This window comes from Protopterus annectens, chromosome 2.part2 (assembly GCF_019279795.1).
Source record: "Protopterus annectens isolate FY-2018-M chromosome 2.part2, PAN1.0, whole genome shotgun sequence".
NCBI classification, from domain to species: Eukaryota; Metazoa; Chordata; order Ceratodontiformes; family Protopteridae; genus Protopterus; species Protopterus annectens.
Genome location: NC_056730.1, coordinates 971,668,867 through 971,686,400, shown reverse-complemented (window position 1 = coordinate 971,686,400; position 17,534 = coordinate 971,668,867). Strand labels below are relative to the sequence as shown.

The following is a 17,534-nucleotide window of genomic DNA, read 5'->3' as shown; positions in this document are numbered from 1 at the left end:
ATTGGGTTTATTGTTAAGCCTTGATGGCTGTGAGATATAGGTGTGTGGACTATGTGTGATGTGGTAGGCTGTGGAGTTTGCATGTGTTTTTGTCTCTCAGGTCTCTTGTTTAGGTATATTTTTGTTTAGAACCTCTGCATATGTGTGTTGTTGGTGTGGGTAACATTTGAGGTGTGATGTTTGTGCAGACAACCTTCTCAGTGCCAGGTGTACTGGCTTGCGAGGAAGAGAGCATATACTCCAGGTTTTTGATGTAATTGCATTTCTCGCAATTTGTGTTCCTGTCTGTCTGTCTATGTCAACGCATACAAGTTGAGGTCTTACATTGGACACATGACCTCAGGAAGGTAAGACTTTAGTATCCCAGTTGCATGTCAGCAGCAACCAATATGTCAGGAATACTGCAACAGTGATCAGCAGGAGCTCTACTATTATGGTAAGTTCTTACACAGCTGTACTTTTCCGGTTGCCTCAATCTTCCCCAATATAAAGCAAATAACAAAGTGGAAAGAGGACACCCTTGACTGGTTCCTCTGTTCAAACACATCTCATCATAGAGGAACTGCCACACTTTAATTCTTGCCTCCAATGAATTAACCTTATTATTTTAACAAGTAATCCAAATGCTTCCATTGCCCTTCTCCCAAAACCCCACCTTTCTCTGTCAAATGCTTTCTTTGCATCAGGACCCACCAACAACACCAGCTAGAACTATTTTACCAGTGAAGGGTACTTGGTTCATTGCTGGCGGTATGTAGAGTGCTGACCTTCAAACAGAGAGGTGGGAGTAAATGCAGGAGAGCAGTACTGTGTTATTGCCCCTGGTTTTCAGAAATGCTTCTATGAAATAACACACTCTGCAGAGCTGTTTCTTAGTTTAATTTTGAAATCTGGTCCTTCTCAATGCTCTCTTAGAAGTGTTTGTTGCCTTTATATTTAGTTTCAGGACACTGTTTGTGTCAGTTAATAAATAACTGCATTTGAAGGGTACACAGTCTTTATGGATAAAGACCCAACAGTGACTCTGATGACCTGGGATTGAATAGCAGGCTTAGACAGTGGAAGAGCTAGCCAGGAGGGTGGAAATGATTGGTGAACACTGACTGACATCCTGGATGACAGCCCAGTCCTCTGCATTAGTGGCACCTAACAGAGGCAACTGTCCTAGCATGTGTCAGGAAATGCAGAAAGATCCTTACCCAACAAGCTGTGTATAGGTGTATTAGCCACATGGATTTGTGCATGTGTGCATCCAAGAGTAATTTGGATGATACTGTGGAAGTATTGTGGATGTCAGACTGCTGTAGTGTAAGGTTAAGGACTATCAGAACTCACTTACACACTGTATGGGATTGATACTTCTTGGGGATGGGAAGAAATGCCTTGTAGCTCTCAATCCTGGGTGATATGTGGGTGATACCAGTTGAAACCGCACCCTTATGCCACTCAGACAAGGACTTCTCCTTTGTCCTCTACCATGAACACACAGAAGGAGGCTGAGTCCTTATCACAGTATGAATTGAAAGAAGCATAATACAGGAGACCAAAACAAACTTTGCAGTCTGGATCATAACTCTTTCTGGTCAGCTTTTGCCCATGCAACTAGTCAGTAAGAGGCTATTGTACCAAGAGAGTGAATGACCTCAAGATTCTGTGAAGTGGAGATGATGGTTGACTGGAAGGGAAGCACTTGTATAAAAAAAATCTACTAGAACACAGACACACACCGTCTCTGTTGAATTTGATGGTAAGTTGTGTGGAGGCTGCAAGCCCAGCTAGCTGGAGTTCTGTAAATAATTCTATGTTATTTGTGAATAGTAATATGGTTTGTATGCTTGTCTTATGTTAAACTGTATGTTATGTGCTGAGCTTCAAGAATGTAACCACAGTGTACCCTACTGGAAAAAAAAAACAGAATTAGCTTTCAAAATCTAAGAAAATAAGTGAATTGTTTATGATGGTGTTTATCTCAGCCAGGAGACAGAATGTCTCCAGCTAGAAATTATTTCTATTGTCTGGAAACAGAAATAATTACAGGTTTCAAAGGTAAAAGTGTGTAACTGTTTTCCGACTTCCAGTTCCAGGCAAACTTCTAAAAGATAATTATTTTTGACACAGAGGTGCTACAATTTTAATTTTCTGTTAGCCTGGGAACTAAAGTCAGAGGTGACAAAGAATGATGTAATCTGAGTTAGCCCAGCAGAAATGTTTGATGGTATTTTAAGAACCGTCTCAGTTTGTGCATTTTGTATCTTGTCTTGGATCTAGAAACATCCTCTCACCAGCACTTCTGCCTTGCTAATAGTAAGTACTAGATTACAGTGATTTCTCTTAGAGATAGAAATACAGTAAATATTAGTTTAGATATTTTCTGTATTTATTTGAGACTGTCTTGCTATGTTGTTTTAAAATATTTCCTGTGATTCTGAACTCTGTTGTCACAGTGTTGAGTTATTGAGTATTGTCTTGTGCTTTTATTATTTATTATTAAATATATTTAAACATTTTAATGGTGGCTGGTTTGGTTAGAGATATTTAAGCTCTTAGAGTACTTGCATATGTATTTGGTAACACTGTACAGGTCACTCTTAAATAGCCTTGTTGGTCACACTTACCATTTGGATAATAGTAACATTACACAGTAGAATTGGTCACCCTTTAGGAAGGGCCTTAAAGTAGCTGATAAAGGGCAGTTGGTGGCAGTGATTACTACCTTATAGTCTGGGCAGAAGGGGGCATAGCTAGTAAACCTGTGCCAACCTTCCCCAGGAGTGTCTGTGTGTTTGTATATAAATTGAATCTCAAAGTGAGTGTGTGTGTGTGTGTGTGTGTGTGTGTGTGTGTGTGTGTGTGTGTGTGTGTGTGTGTGTGTCAGCTACTTGGGCAGGGACACGAAGCACTGGTTGGACAGAGGGTGCTTGAGGTTTTGGCTTGACCACTCGGCTGAGATCTTAACCCTATAGCTGTGCCAGTGGGGATTCTTATTGGGGATCTGGAGAGAGAGGGAGAACCAGCCCCAGACTTACTGTGATCTCTGTGTGCTCTTAAGGGAAATTGTACTTCACTGTGTGTATACTTGTCATTCCCCCAATGTGCATGTCCCTCACTGGTGTTAGTGGTGAGGATTGAGGCTCCTTGATAGCTGGGCCAGTGCAGGGGCATCACAAGTTGTTTTTGTTTTACAAAGGAAGTTTGTATGCTTTTTCTCAGATGTTCTTGTGTAGTGGATCATTTTTACTTTGCTAGTTTTTACATTTTTAAACAGACAATAGCTTTGTCATAGGTTTAGCGTGGTGTACATATCTACATATTGTTACCTTTTTGATGTTTCTTTCAAAAAGTCTACTAGAAAAATTATTTTGCTAGTGCTGTGCTTAAAAAACAGTAAATTTTATGACAACCTTGGTAAAATATATCATGTTTCAAATTCCACTGTTCTTTACAAGTAAGTGGCAGTCCATCTTTCCAAGAATGCATGAAGATTTCACTGCAGATTGACCACCAATCTTTGGCAATATCCACAACAAAGATTACTCTTCTGTAATCTACAGACATATGTGACCTAGATCTTTAGATACATTTGAATGCTTAAGCAATAAATGAAACTTAGTGACATTAGCATTTCTAATGAACACTGGATAAGAATACTAGTCTCAAGGAAGCAATATATATTTTCTACTTTTTTCAATAGAGATTACTGCACCAGTAGCAGTAATCGTTATCCAAACTGAAGGAATGGGGATAATTTAAGAAAGATAGCTGGTGCTGTATTTATGCCATAACAGGCTTATGAATACATGATCTGGCAGTGCCCATTAATTGTCAGTTTGAATTGTCATGCAGTTTAAGAGCTGAATTGTTAACTTTGGATGCCAAAGTTTTGGCTCCGGAATTTTGGAGAAGAGAAGGTGATATCGTAGCTGAGGGAAAAGTATGACTTAGGGAGATTATTTATTAGTTTGCTGAAACTGCATTTCAGCGAACACCTTATCATTGACTCCTATTCAGCAAAAAACGTTTCCACAATTCGCTGAATTTACCAAGGGCAAAGAAGTAGTTAGCCAACTACACAACTTTGCTCTTTTCTCCACTGTAGTGTGATCTCGGAGTTGTTATATATAGTTAGGGGGCTGGGGGGGGGGCAAAATGCCCCGCTTGGGTGGGTTCCATTTATTGAGATGTTCGTCCTTTGTTCTGCAGGGCAAGTATTTCGTTGCCCTTGGTAAATTCAGCGAATCCTGGAAACAATTTTCACTGATTAGGGGTAGATAATTAGGTGTTTGCTGGAATGCAGTTTCGGAGAACTAATATAGACCTGTACTAAACCTGTACTGTTGTTGTATTTTGTATTAGACAGTATTATAGAAAGCTTTTTGTATGTTTTACTTGGTTAACTGTCAGTATTAAATCTTTCAGCAGTCTTAGCTCAGGTTAGGAAGTGAGATTTCTGAGGAAGATTTACAGTACATGAGGAACCTTTTACTTGCAACTAATAATATTTTTCCAGTGTGGTCTGGTAGATAATGCCTTTGCTTTCTCTCCTTAGCAACATCTTTAAACATTATTTAGAAACAGGTACAGTTAAAAGAGCAGGTCTACCATGAGAGTTTTGTGAATAAATTAAGACCTTTTCCTTTTTCTGCAGGATTGTTTAGTCAAGCAGTTCAGTTTCTGAATCAAGAGCTGCAACAAATCATATTGCTGCTTTTGATGCACCATTCATTCTAAAAAGGTTTCCTTTTTGTAGTGAATGGCACTTTTCAACAGCAGCATTGTTTGCGATTGATGTAAAGTTTGTCTGTCCTCAGTGTAATTGCATGTGTTTTTGTCACTGGTTTTGATTTCCTCATTCATACTAATACTAAAGATATGTGGGTAGGTGAACTGGCAATGGTTAAATTGTACTTTAGTGTGTTTATGTTCTGCAGTGAACTGGCATCCTATTTCTCAATTGATGGACAGATGGAAAGAATCAGCCAGTTCCAAGTAAAGTCCCTGTTGATTACTCTGTCGGTCTGTTTCCACCTCCTGATCTTAAGATGAGGACTGCATTTATCTCTGTTTTTCAGACTTATCTTTTTTCAAGCAAAATGCACACGGTAGTGGAAGACAACCTTATTCCCACTTAACCAGTATAACATTTCTACAGGTTTGTAACTCGTAGATGAAAGCTTGTCCTAAAACAGGGTTACAGGACGGAATACTCGAGACTTTCTGTGTTGTTCATTTTAAGCAGTTCAGGATTTCATTGGGCTAAGGTGGACAGTATTTTGGGCAAGATTTTATCCAGGAGGTTATAAAAATATCTCAAAAGAGAGGATCTTTTAAGTCCTAATTTCTTCTTCAAACATCCATCTACAAATTCACCTTCAAACTTCCTTCCTTTGCTTCCTTAAGGAGTTGGGATGGCAATTTGATCTCAAAGAATGCACATTGTCATATTCATATTATGAGACTTGAGACTTGATAGAAGGCGCCTCATGTTTCAGGTGAGTCATTGCAGACAGCTTTCCTAGTGCTGGATTAGTGACACATAAACATCAGTGCATTCATATTTTCTAATTTCTAGATGGTTACCCTATTCAGGCCCAGTGTTTTGAGCTACTTTTTGGAATGATTTATGCTGTAGTAGTTGTTTTATGTTAACTATTTAGAGTTAATATTCTTCAAAATTAAGTCCGATTCCATATCCTTTCAGCAAAAAAAAAGTATGATGATTTGTAATGGACATAGTTCAGTTCAGGAATGGATTTTCCTCACCGAGGAGAACATTAGACATGGTCAGTGTCTTTCAGGGCACCCTGTCGAACAGTATAGTGATGTTTTACAATTCAGTTTGCATTTGGGAAGAATTAATATGGTCTTAAGAAATCTTTTGGATGAGTCAGGTCACAGATTTTAAAATAATGATGCTTTTGTTTGTTTCAGATATTCATAAAGGAACAGCCTTGATTGATATCAGCTGGGCATATAAATGTAGGGAAGTCATTCTGTCCTTCTTTTCATAACTAAGTCTTGACAGGAAATGTATCGGATGCAGGATTGTGGCTCCCATGAACGTTCCGGTTATTTAGGGACATTGGTCTCCTATTCTTCTTGCCCAGTGTATCAGTTTGAAGAAAACAGTGACAGTGCAGATATTCTTCAAAACATTCAAGTCATTTCCCAGAAGAATGGGCGTTGGAGACTATGTATTAGCATCTGGTTCACTGACTGGGTTCATCCTCTCTACCAGAAATAGTTTGGCACAGTTTCTTAGAAGCTGTGTTACTTGTAGGTGTGCATAGTTGGACTGGTGCACCCATATCATCACATCCTGACTACATAAGCTTTCCTTGTGGATGAGTCTGACAATTCTTTTTGTGTGTTTGCAGAATTCAGATGTCTGTCCTGTTGCATGTCTATGAAAAGTTCCTTTGTTTCACTGCCTAGATTTACATCTGCCAAACATCCCTGTGTCTGTTTGGTCACTTGTTAATACCCACATTGGCCTTGTCTGCGGGGGAAGTAATGAGTTCAGATGCAGTAGTAGTAGATTCTTGGCCCACCCTGTTATCAGGAAGATGGTGGTAATTGAAGGTTACTTTTGTGAGGATTGATTAGGGGGTGCTATATGGAGCCACTCAACTCAGTCCAATCACTTGAATATCTAGACATAAGATGGCATTAGGCAGCCTTTCATATAGTATCACTTAGGGGAAGATTGTTTTTCTGGTACTTTTGTGATTGTAATAGTAATGTGGGTTTATCTCTCTTTTTTTTTTTTATCAAGTAAGCCCTTTCTTTTTTATTGATTTGTTATTAGGGTGCAGTCTTGCCCAACTATATTTAGTAAAGACTGCAGAGATGGGACTTAATCAATACAAAAATTAGACAGCATGTCAGATAAGTATGCTGTCTAATTTTAGACAGCATAACAGATAAGTATTTGCCGCGGTGGTGCAGCAATTAGCATTGTCACCTTACAGCAAGAGGTTCTCCCATTCGATTCTCAGCTGGAGTGCTTTTTGTGTGGAGTCTACATGTCCTCCCCGCGGTCGAGTGACATTAAAGACATGCAGGTAGGTGCGTGCGTGATTGGGTGTGTCTTCTTTGAAGGCTGGGCGTCGGGCTGGCAACTCGGCACTGTAAAAATCCACTGCCAATCATTAGTGGACTTTGGTGACCCCTAACTGAGAAAAGCCGAAAGACATTACTAGACAGCATAACAGATAAGTCAGAACCTTCCGAGTCTGAATGGAAAGAGAGCCATTCAGATTTAAGAAGCATTCAGAATAGCCAAATATTTTTAGTGTTCAGTCACAGTCCTAAGTTATGTCTCTGACATATAACTGCTTTTGTTGCCTCTCTAATTTGCCCTTTAGAGTCAAGTCATTCCAGATTATAGAAATGGAAACAAAATGTTGTTTTAGCATCCCAGTGTATAATTTTTGGAGTATGGTGTTTGCTGAGCTATAACATACCTCTCAACCTCTTAGAGCAAGAAATCTGGACAAAGTCATATATAAAAGTGGGACAAAGGCCCAAAAATAAGGACAATTTTTAAATATTGCTCTTACAAACTTAGAAAGGTGATAGAATAGCACTTTCTGCATTAGCATGAATTTTCTGAAGGTTATGAAGTCTGAAATTCAAATGTCTGTCATTATTTTCTAACTTCAGTCTTTAATGATTTGCCAGTAATTTGCCAAAAGACCACAATATTATGAAAAACAGACCAAAAATATGAGGCAAAAATCTGGACATTCTGTGAAAATCTGTACAGTTGAGAGGTGATATTAGCCACGCCTCAGTGGTTCCAGTACAGAATCTAAAATATGTGCATGTCAGAATGACACCTTACTCTGTTATATTTTATTAGCTGGATGCACAACATCTGTTTATTAAGAATTTGCCATCTGTTGTTCAAAGTGTTCTTTAAATTACTGTGGCTCCTTTGGTTGTAGGAAAAACATATGCAAGCACTGCTGATCAGTAGCTATAAAACCTGAAATATTTTACTGAATAACAGACAGTTTGCACTTGATGTTTTTTTTTTTCTTTTACAGTTATAATAGTGCTAGAAGGAGAAGTATCATTACTTATGAAACAGTACTAACAAGATATGTAGAAAAAGTACAAATAAATGCATTTTTAAGGTGAATAATTTGCTCTGGAAACTGACTGTGTAGTGTTCATTTGACACTGCCGGTTGTCCCGATCGTCTGAGACTAATCTGAGCTGCAGTTGTTTATACTGCTCTCAAGCTGCTTTATTATTGGCCATGAGTAATGTAATGTAATGGGGAGTAATGCTGCATATAAAAATACAGGAAACCTGCACTGACTTGTCTTTACAGAATGTGTCATTCATTTCCTTTTTCTTTGTTGATGCGTAGTTTATTGAAATTGCATTAAATTGCATTATTTCTTATTTGATTTATGACAAATACTTTTCGGTATTCAATTCATAGAATTTCTACTGTAGTGTATGCACCTCTGCATGCAGGTGTACTCTTCCAAGGTGTTGTCATACCTAAAATGAGAACTAACATTATGATTTATGAAGTGTTTACTTATTAGCTGCCATTTTGTATATTTAGAGTAGGAGTCAGGGAGGGGCTCAGCAGGTTAGAAGTTTTGACCTTGACTTTGGCTAAGATTGCTTAGGTTTAATAAGAAGCATAACTGGCTTAACCAGTGCCATGTGCCAGTACCACAATCTAGCACCCTCAGCTCTATAAGTGAAGAGCCAGCACCCCCTTACTGCCCAAAAAAGTCCACTCTTTCTTCTGGCATACCAACTATGCCTCCTCCTGCTTCAACCAATGAGGTTCTGTTTCCCAGCCCTCATTTTAGTTAAAAAAAAAAAATCTTTGTTTTGTTTAAAATGTAGCAAACGGTTGTTAAAGTTTATACCCGGTATGAAACTCTGTGACGCTTAAGTTTTAGTTAAAAGGAAAAAAAAAAGAAACACATCTTCAGTTTTAAACTATAGCAAACTGCCTGATATAAATGTACAAGCAGTTGCTACTGTTTATATCCCACACTGAGAGCTGCAGCACACAGGTTTCAGTTAAAAAAATATACATATATATATATATATATATATATATATATATATATATATATATATAAAATGCTTTAAACTGCTGCACTTTGTACCACACATGGAGCACTACAGCACTCAGTTTGACCACAAATGCAATACCGTCTTTTAAAAGCTGGTCTGCATTAAAGGGCAATCAGGACTGGGAGATCACTCCTCCAAATAATTTGCACCTTGGACAGTTGCCTCCTTCACCCCACCCCAGCTAAGCTACTCTGTTCGGTCAGCAGTCTGAGTTTTGAAGGACTCAGCTGGGGAGGGATTGGGTGAGCTCCAGTTGGATGAGCTTCACTTCTAACTTCCTCATCATAGGGGAGAATGTTGGCAGACTTTCACTGCAAGGGCTCCACTCCTCCGACTCTGGGGGAGCTCTAGCATGCCTGAGAGTGCAGTTGCACTCTTCCACATATCTTGCATATGTGGAAGTGTGTACTTCGTATAAACCAGCAAAGTGGGCACTGCATTTCACTTTCTGACCAACAGAGGAGTTATAAGGAGCATGCAAAAAATAATCTCCTCACTGCCTCACTCCACGATAGTCACAGTCCTTGGCTGTCATATTCCACTTCCTTAGTTCTATGTCTGGCTCATTTAGCACCCAGTGCCTGTTGGCCATATAGTGTCCCACCCCCACGGCTATTCAGGTGAAGAGAAAAAGAAGAAGAAGAAGGGGAAGAAAAGGAATACGGCTTTCTCTGTAGCAAGTCAGTTGGTACATTTGTTAGTGAAGTACAGGAGGGCTGAGAGTCTCTTGTACTTATACTGTGTGTCTTACCTTCTGTTCATTTGTATAAGTACTCATTTTTAGTGGTATCATAATGATGCATTGAATCTTGGCTTGACAAAACGTGATGAATCCAATACAAACTGCTGAGAATAAAGCCCTGAATGCAAACCAGATGACTGAGGTTCAACTAGTGGTGGCTTGGGCCCTGAAGGAGCTGTTTACAGGAGAAACAGTGTCATGGCAATGCTTACTCAACTCATTTCTTTGCAGTTGATGGGAGTAGGCATATGTTGGGGGGCTCACCTAGAGCAGCAGCTCTGAAGTCAAAACTGGGGCTTGATCTTGTTAGTGAGTGGATAGGTATAAAAGGAGGGCATCACCTTTATACATGAGGACAACTTTTTCATGGTGTCATTGTATGCCAACCTTTGTGACCTATCCCAGCACATTTGTGGATGCTTAAGTCTCATTGAAAAAGCCTTGTGACATGAAGCATGCGACACTGCAGGCTGTATTCCTCCTGTCGGTCTCCCACACTGGGAGTCTTGTTCCCTTCACGACCTGCCACACTGTCCAAGGAACATTGGTGGGCCATGGCCTGGGGTGGGTTACACTGGCCAGGGAGGCCAGGTGCTGATTGACATCTGCCATGGAGAGACCATAAAAAAGCATTAGTAACTGAAATTGTTGACAAATACCATAAGCATAACTTACACATTGAAAACCCAAAATTAATACAGTTTTACAAGATGTTTTTGAAGTACACTGTGGGTCCTTGCAGCCCTAATGTGAGAGCTTCTCCTCCCCTCACCACCACTCATTGATTATAGTAGATCTGAGTTTATGCATCCTCATTTCATCCAGAGAATGATCATTTGCTGGGGAGCCCCCACCCACCCTATGGATGGTTGTCTTAAGAATGCCAAGTTCTCACTTTTATCATCCTCCCCACACATATTTACACAAATACTGATAAACACAGCTTTCCCTGATCCTTCAGCTTCTGGATCCATCACATTCTGGTGCTGTCTTATGGATAGACTGACTCCCTTATGCTATGCCAAAGGGCTTGCTGGAAGGGCAGTTGTATGCCTATACTTTACGCATAGCTCTCAACCTTCCATCTCCAAAATGAGGAACACTACCTCTCATAATGTGGAACATATTGGTAAAATGTGGAACACTTGATAACAGTTTACTAACAACTTCAGCATGGAAGCTCAGATAATGGTTAAAAGGTGCTGTTTTTTTACTTATAAAAGGTTATTTTAATGAATTAATGAATTAATTATTCAGTTCTATTTACCATGTATTATCAGTTAAAAAGGTCCTAATATTAAATGTGTGACAAATCCTTCGGTGTGGAACTTTGTGGAACATGAACTTTTTAGGAGCCTAAACGAGAAACTTTCCTCATAATGACATGCACTTGAGAGTTATGACTTTACGTGACAGCAGAAGTGCAGAATTTTCAGGAGGCTGGACATAATGACATGATTTGTAGTTGAGTGTTGCAGAGAAAATGCTTAAATTAATGTTCCTGCTGTTACCTAGCAAAGTGAGTGACATGATTATAATGTGAGATTACTAAAAAATTGGGATATGCAGATATGAGTCATTTGCAAGAAATCTGTTAACAGACCTACATATCAGAGTCCCACTTGAACTACTGTGATACACATCTTACCATTAACACTGATGACACTTTTAAAGGACAGTACAGAGAGAGTAGGTAGGACCCTAAAAACTGAATTAAAAGATGCATCAGTGGTAACTGTCTTAGCAGTGTGTTACTAAAGCTGTCATATTTCTGACATGTAGCCAACACTGAACAGTGAAATTAAATCCAAAAATGGACTTTATTTATCAGACCTGGATGTTTTTTTTTTAGAAATATAGACATAAAATGTAGTGACAGCTAACAATGCTGCAAAAGACTTACTGTCATGGATTGTCACAGCGTTATCTCAGATTTTTAGATGAGTGCTTTCTGTGCTCTGGATGTAATGGAAGTTAGACTGATTTTATAGAAAGAGATTACGGGAGGTCAGAGAGTCTGTCAGCTACATTTAGGCATAGCAATTTAGAAGAGTAGCTGGGGGATGATTTATGGGCAGTCAGAGGATTGTAGAAGCTCCATTTAGCTTTAATCAAAACCTGGCAAAAATTCTGCTCTGTCCTTATATGACCATCCTTTGTTCAGACTATATTCAGTCAAGCTACTTGATTTATTTTTTTTCTTTTCTTTTCTTGGGGAGAGTGAGAAGAAACTAGAATGAAGAATATAAGCAGATTTTTCCTGTCAACAAAACAGGTGTCAACACTTGGGAGTTTTGACCAACTTCTCCACTCCCATATATACATATGAAATTGTGTTTTGAGTGCTCTTATCTGATTACCCAGTTATATTCAGCATATCCCTTATGCTTTATATTTCATTATGAATAACCTACTCCAAATAAGAACCCTTTTCAGGTTTGCCAACATCAATTTTGTTCGTTGTAACTTCCAACACTGACAACAAAATAATAGTCACAACGTAAAGCTTCTTTGGTGGATCAAGTCGGAGAAGTTTTGAGAATCTAGAAATTATTTAAGTGGCAGCACTTCAAGAAGGAGATTTCCAGTGACATTAAAAGCTGTGTTGTATTTTTTGGTCCTTATTTTGCATGATTGTATATTATTTTCTCAGGGGCAAGATCTGTGCACAGGCTGAAAATGCATCTTGTTACTATAGTGGAATTGAATTCTACACTTCGCACTTTTTTTTTTCAGCTTTTTCTTTTTTTTTTTTTGCCAGAGACTGGTTGGGCTATATGTTCATGTGTTGTAGTATGTTTGATCTTTCATTTAATGTTGAACACTGAGTCCTATGTTTATATTTTTGTTATTGTTTTGTAGTTACACTCAAGCACATGCTGGAGTTGATGTGGGATATATTATTTACTACAGAAACTTAAAAGACAGGTAATCATTTTATATCCAAGCATCATTGACTAACGTCATAAACATCTCCGTGGCATGAAATTCCAAACCTTTGAAAGTGACTGAAGTAAAGCAGTTAATAGTTTTAGAGCAGTAAGTTACATTTGAGCGTTGGTAATGTTGAATTTACCCACACTAAGCATGGCTTAATGCTTAAATATTCATCGTCATTAGAACAATACAAAGTGCAAAAAAGATCAGTAATCAATTTGATAAGAGCATGCTGCAGAAAGGAGAGCAAATGTGTTGATCACCTGAACATGGAGGTTTTGTCTTTTATTTATGCTTAAGTACCAGAAATATATTTTCCAAACAAAGTTCTTGGGAGTTTTGTACTTAAAATTATCCCATTAATTATGTGCAGGCACTGTGAAAATATATTCACCGCTGATGCCTAAAAAGTATGGACTGTGGGTGACTGTGCTGTAAAATTGATGCAAGGGTGCAGAAGAGATGCTGCAATCTTTAGATTTCAGAATTAATAACCTCATTAACTTGGCCTCCAGCACAGATTTAGCACATTCTTTGACACCAAGTTCTTTCTAAATCCACAGTGGTGTATATTTACAGTGGTAGTAAAATGTAAGTAGATGATCTAATGCTGTGCTGTGCAGGATTAAAGGCAACTTTTAAAAAGGGGAATGCCCACTTCCTGTGTTTGTTTCTGAAACTGTAGTAATCACACTTGTCCTCCATTTATGTGTACAACTGAAATTTCAAAGTAACATTTATGGATTGTTTGTCTTCATTACTTGAACACTAGTTGAGTTACCATTTCAGACGGTAGGTAGTCAACCAGTATACATTAAGAAAATATATTGTTTTCACTGTGACGCAACTCAGCAGGTATTTTGATGCACTTATGTCTCTAATGGACACAGGCAACCTGTAAATGGTTCATCTCCTAGGCCCTAGTTTATAAATGTTTCATCTCCCAAACCCCTGTTTACACTTTTTAAGGGTATCCGTACTTGTCAGAGATTTGGGATGCATGGCTAGACTTAAGAAGGCCCTTGTGGTCATTAGCCTAGTAAACACCTATGAACCTTGAACTTTAATTTATTGTTTTGATCACTGATTAGCAGAGATTAGAGAGCATTTGATTCCTCTTTGTCTGTCATTCACTTCTGCTAAAAAAAAAAAAAAACATTTTAGTTAATAGGTTCATTTGCTGAATGAAGAGACTTTCAGTTTGCCTTTTGGGAGTCTGCTTGTAGGATTGGTGTACAGTGTTTTTTCTTGGTCAGAACTCGGAACAGTTGTTGCCAGTTTGTGTTTGGGCCTCTCTGTGGTGTCACCCTTTATCTTTTGCCAGAGGCTGTACTTTAGCCACAATACATTTCTGTACTGTTTCCTAACTTAACTAGAGTTCAGTTATGCTTGTTTCTTAATTGAATTTATATATGTACCACAGATGTAGCACAGCTACATTCATCTTTCCTGAGGGACTGAAAAGCATTGTAGATCTATTTACTTTAAGAACACACTGAACAGCATTTTAGTAGCAACCTTGTTTGTTATTTTGTACAGTATTTATCATTACTGAGTTTTTGAAACTTAGTTATATTTCCTTACCAGAGTTATATATCTGTTGCTTCTGATTCATAGTTCATAGATTAGTACTAGGCTAACTGCCCTTGTGAGCCATTTTAAGCCTAGCCAATTATCCCCAGTGAGATTCAAACCCTGTACCTTGAGTTTGCAAGGCAAACACCTTAACCATTAGGCCATCCTCCCAACCTGTTTGTGTGTATTACATACGTATGACAAGGACATAATGTTTCAAAACCTTGGCCAGTTCTCAGCCATTTTGGTGGCTTAGTGGAGAGAAAGTTTTGTTTGAAATGTGAGTCCTGCTTGCTTGTTTGTTTGTTGAAAATAATGAAATAAAGAATGAATTATTCAGTTGACTGTGATGCCTGCCTGGGCTAGGCATATTTTTAATGGAGACCTGATAAGAAAAGCTGCACAATTTTCAGTCTATATTGTTAGAAACGGGGAAGCTGAATAAATACGTAGCAAATAGTTACAGTCTGGTTTGGTTTATTAAAATAAAGTAAAATTATCTCTTCTGGTACCCTCCCAATCTTTCTTAAAAGACCGCCAGTTCACTCTCAAAAAGTCCGCCACTATAACACAACGTAGCTGACTTTAACAAAGATAACATTCATAGGAATGGAATAGTGAAAGCTTGCAAAGAGCATAGACTAAAAAGTTTCCCTCTGGATGAAGCAGTTGCATATTTTAATGACTCGTTTCTCACTATACCAAACCAGGTAGCCACAACCAGACACACACGAGTCAAATTTAGCCCCACCCCTAAGCTCGCAAAATGTACTAATCAGTACATTCAGCCCCACCCTAAGCTCACAAAACTACTAACAGGTACATGACAACCAGAGGTAAAGCCTTGAAATCTTGATTCATAATAAAAGAGAGACCAATCTCCAAAACGTCAAAGAACTCCAGAACTGCACCAAAACATCCAATCATAGCTGACTGAAAAAACCCAAACAATACCTCAATCCAGGATACCCACACTATGAACACTAAACAGTTGTGGTCTTCCATTAACAATTAGGTAAATCCAGACTTTCCAACCCAGCCATCCCTTACTACCGCCAACCATACAGAACCTATATAACTATACGTACCTACCCCCTCTCTGCATTCCCACAGTACCGTCATTTAAAATCCCATTCTTCCACATCAAACCAGTTCCCATCAGAAAAACTACTTCATAAGCTAAAGCTCACTGCACTTGCTACTGACAGTCATCCCTGAAAATACATTAGTATGGCTGCCAACCCTTTAGCACACCCTTTGTCTATCCTCCTGAACAGATCTCTTCAAAAAAAAAACTCTGTACCCATTATCTGTAAAATGTCAGTAATTATTCACAAAGGAGAAGACCTCACTGAATTCTGTAATTATCACCCTATAGCCATTCTTTATACAGTATCTACACAGTCCCAACTTCACAAACACTTAATAGATAACAGCCCAGCACGGCTTCAGGCCACACCACAGCACTCCATAATTTCACCATCATGTTAACTTCCACAAAGATTCTGGAAACTGTTTCCTCTGTATTCCTTATCTTATGTAAGGCATTTGACATTGTATCCCATCAAATTATTCTCCATAGACTATCTTCACTAGACCTTAACACCCCCCTTCCCTATTGTGGTTTCTAACAGACTGCAGGCAATTAAATGGCACAAAAACAATCATTGTTCTTAACCATTTTAATGGGGTGCAGCAAGGCTCACTCTTGGGCCTTGTACTGTTTAACATTTTTATTAATGATCTCTACAGAGCTACTGATGACACAATAGTCATTCACTATGCTGATGATTCTACAGTGATAACCACAGTTGAGTCTCTCTCCCAGAACTTCATGAAAAGATCCCCAAAACTTTTACTTTTATAGAAACCTGGCTCAACAGTTCTCACCTCCTGCTGAATGCTAATAAAACATTATTGCTTTTCACACCAAAGTCTGCATCCTATACAAAAAATAACTTCTCCATTGTCTCATCAAACAACACTTCTATCCAGAGGTGCTGGAAGCAGTTAAAAACCTAGGGGGGGGGGGGCAGAGGGTGAGAGGGGCACTTAGTGATCTAAAAAGGGCAATTTTTTAAAACTGTTTACTGCCACAACATAGGTTCACTTGGAGGACATTTTAAGCTTAGCCAGTTTCCTTTTGGTGCTTGAATTAACATTTTCTGATTGGTCTTACATATCCCATGGCAGTTAATTGTATATTAGCCCTAGTGAGAATAAATGTGATCATACTATAGATAATTTGAGGGGACTTGTGTAAGGGATGCAGCATTTAGGAACTGCCTTTATCCATTAGTGGCACGAGGGACAATCCTCGAGTACATTTTCTATTACCCATCCTTAGATCCAAGTAGTATTTGAATATGGACAGAGATGAGCTTTGTTATACTAGAATGGATAGTCTGTTCTGGAACAGTGGTAGCCTATGTGATATATATCCATCTCTTCACACCATTCAGTTTAGATACCTGGACTGAGTATTTCTGATGCCATTTGATTTGCTGATGTTCAGTAGGCCCATCTGTATTAGGTCAGAGGATGCTTTGTATGCCAGACATGTCACCTCTAAGCACTCTGCAGGATACTGAGTATAGTGATAAATCTTTGAAGTTGGCCTTGCAAGACCTATTGTTTAGGACTTGTATCCTTTTAGTAAGGTATGTCTGTGTGTATTCCAATTGTTGCATGGGTCTGGACAGATACATGCCAAAGTGGGCATTATACAAAATGATTGACCTAATGAGGGCTTTGTAAAAGGGCACAATAACATCTCTAGAGCTAGTCAAAATTAATTTGTTTGTAAGCTGTGCAATATAGAAAGACTTTCTTATGACTCTGGGCACATGTTGGCCAAAAGTTTGGTCAATATACACAAAAGTTCCCAAATGCCAAACAACGGGGTCAGTTCTCAGGGGGGCGTTGTCAGTTTGGCAGTTCCCTGGAGTAGATGACTTCTCAAAGGATACGATAATGTATTTCGTGGAGTTTAGTTTCAATTCATGCTTCTGGCACCAGTTATTGTTTGGGACAAACCTTCCTGCATGATGGCTAAGTCATTTGGGGATTCAGTAACTGCCCCTAGCTTGCAGTCATCTCAAACTTAGTTGGCCAAAGCCCTTTGGTATTTCCTTCTACTTTTGAGATATATGTGCCAAACAGAAAAAGT

At 38.8% G+C, this 17,534-nt stretch overlaps 1 protein-coding gene across 1 annotated transcript in view; it reads left to right on the top strand.

Annotated features, from left to right (window-relative positions):
* FER (FER tyrosine kinase) overlaps positions 1-17,534 on the top strand; it is a gene marked incomplete in the record, with an annotated part of 3,568,968 nt that overhangs the window by 2,769,969 nt on the left and 781,465 nt on the right.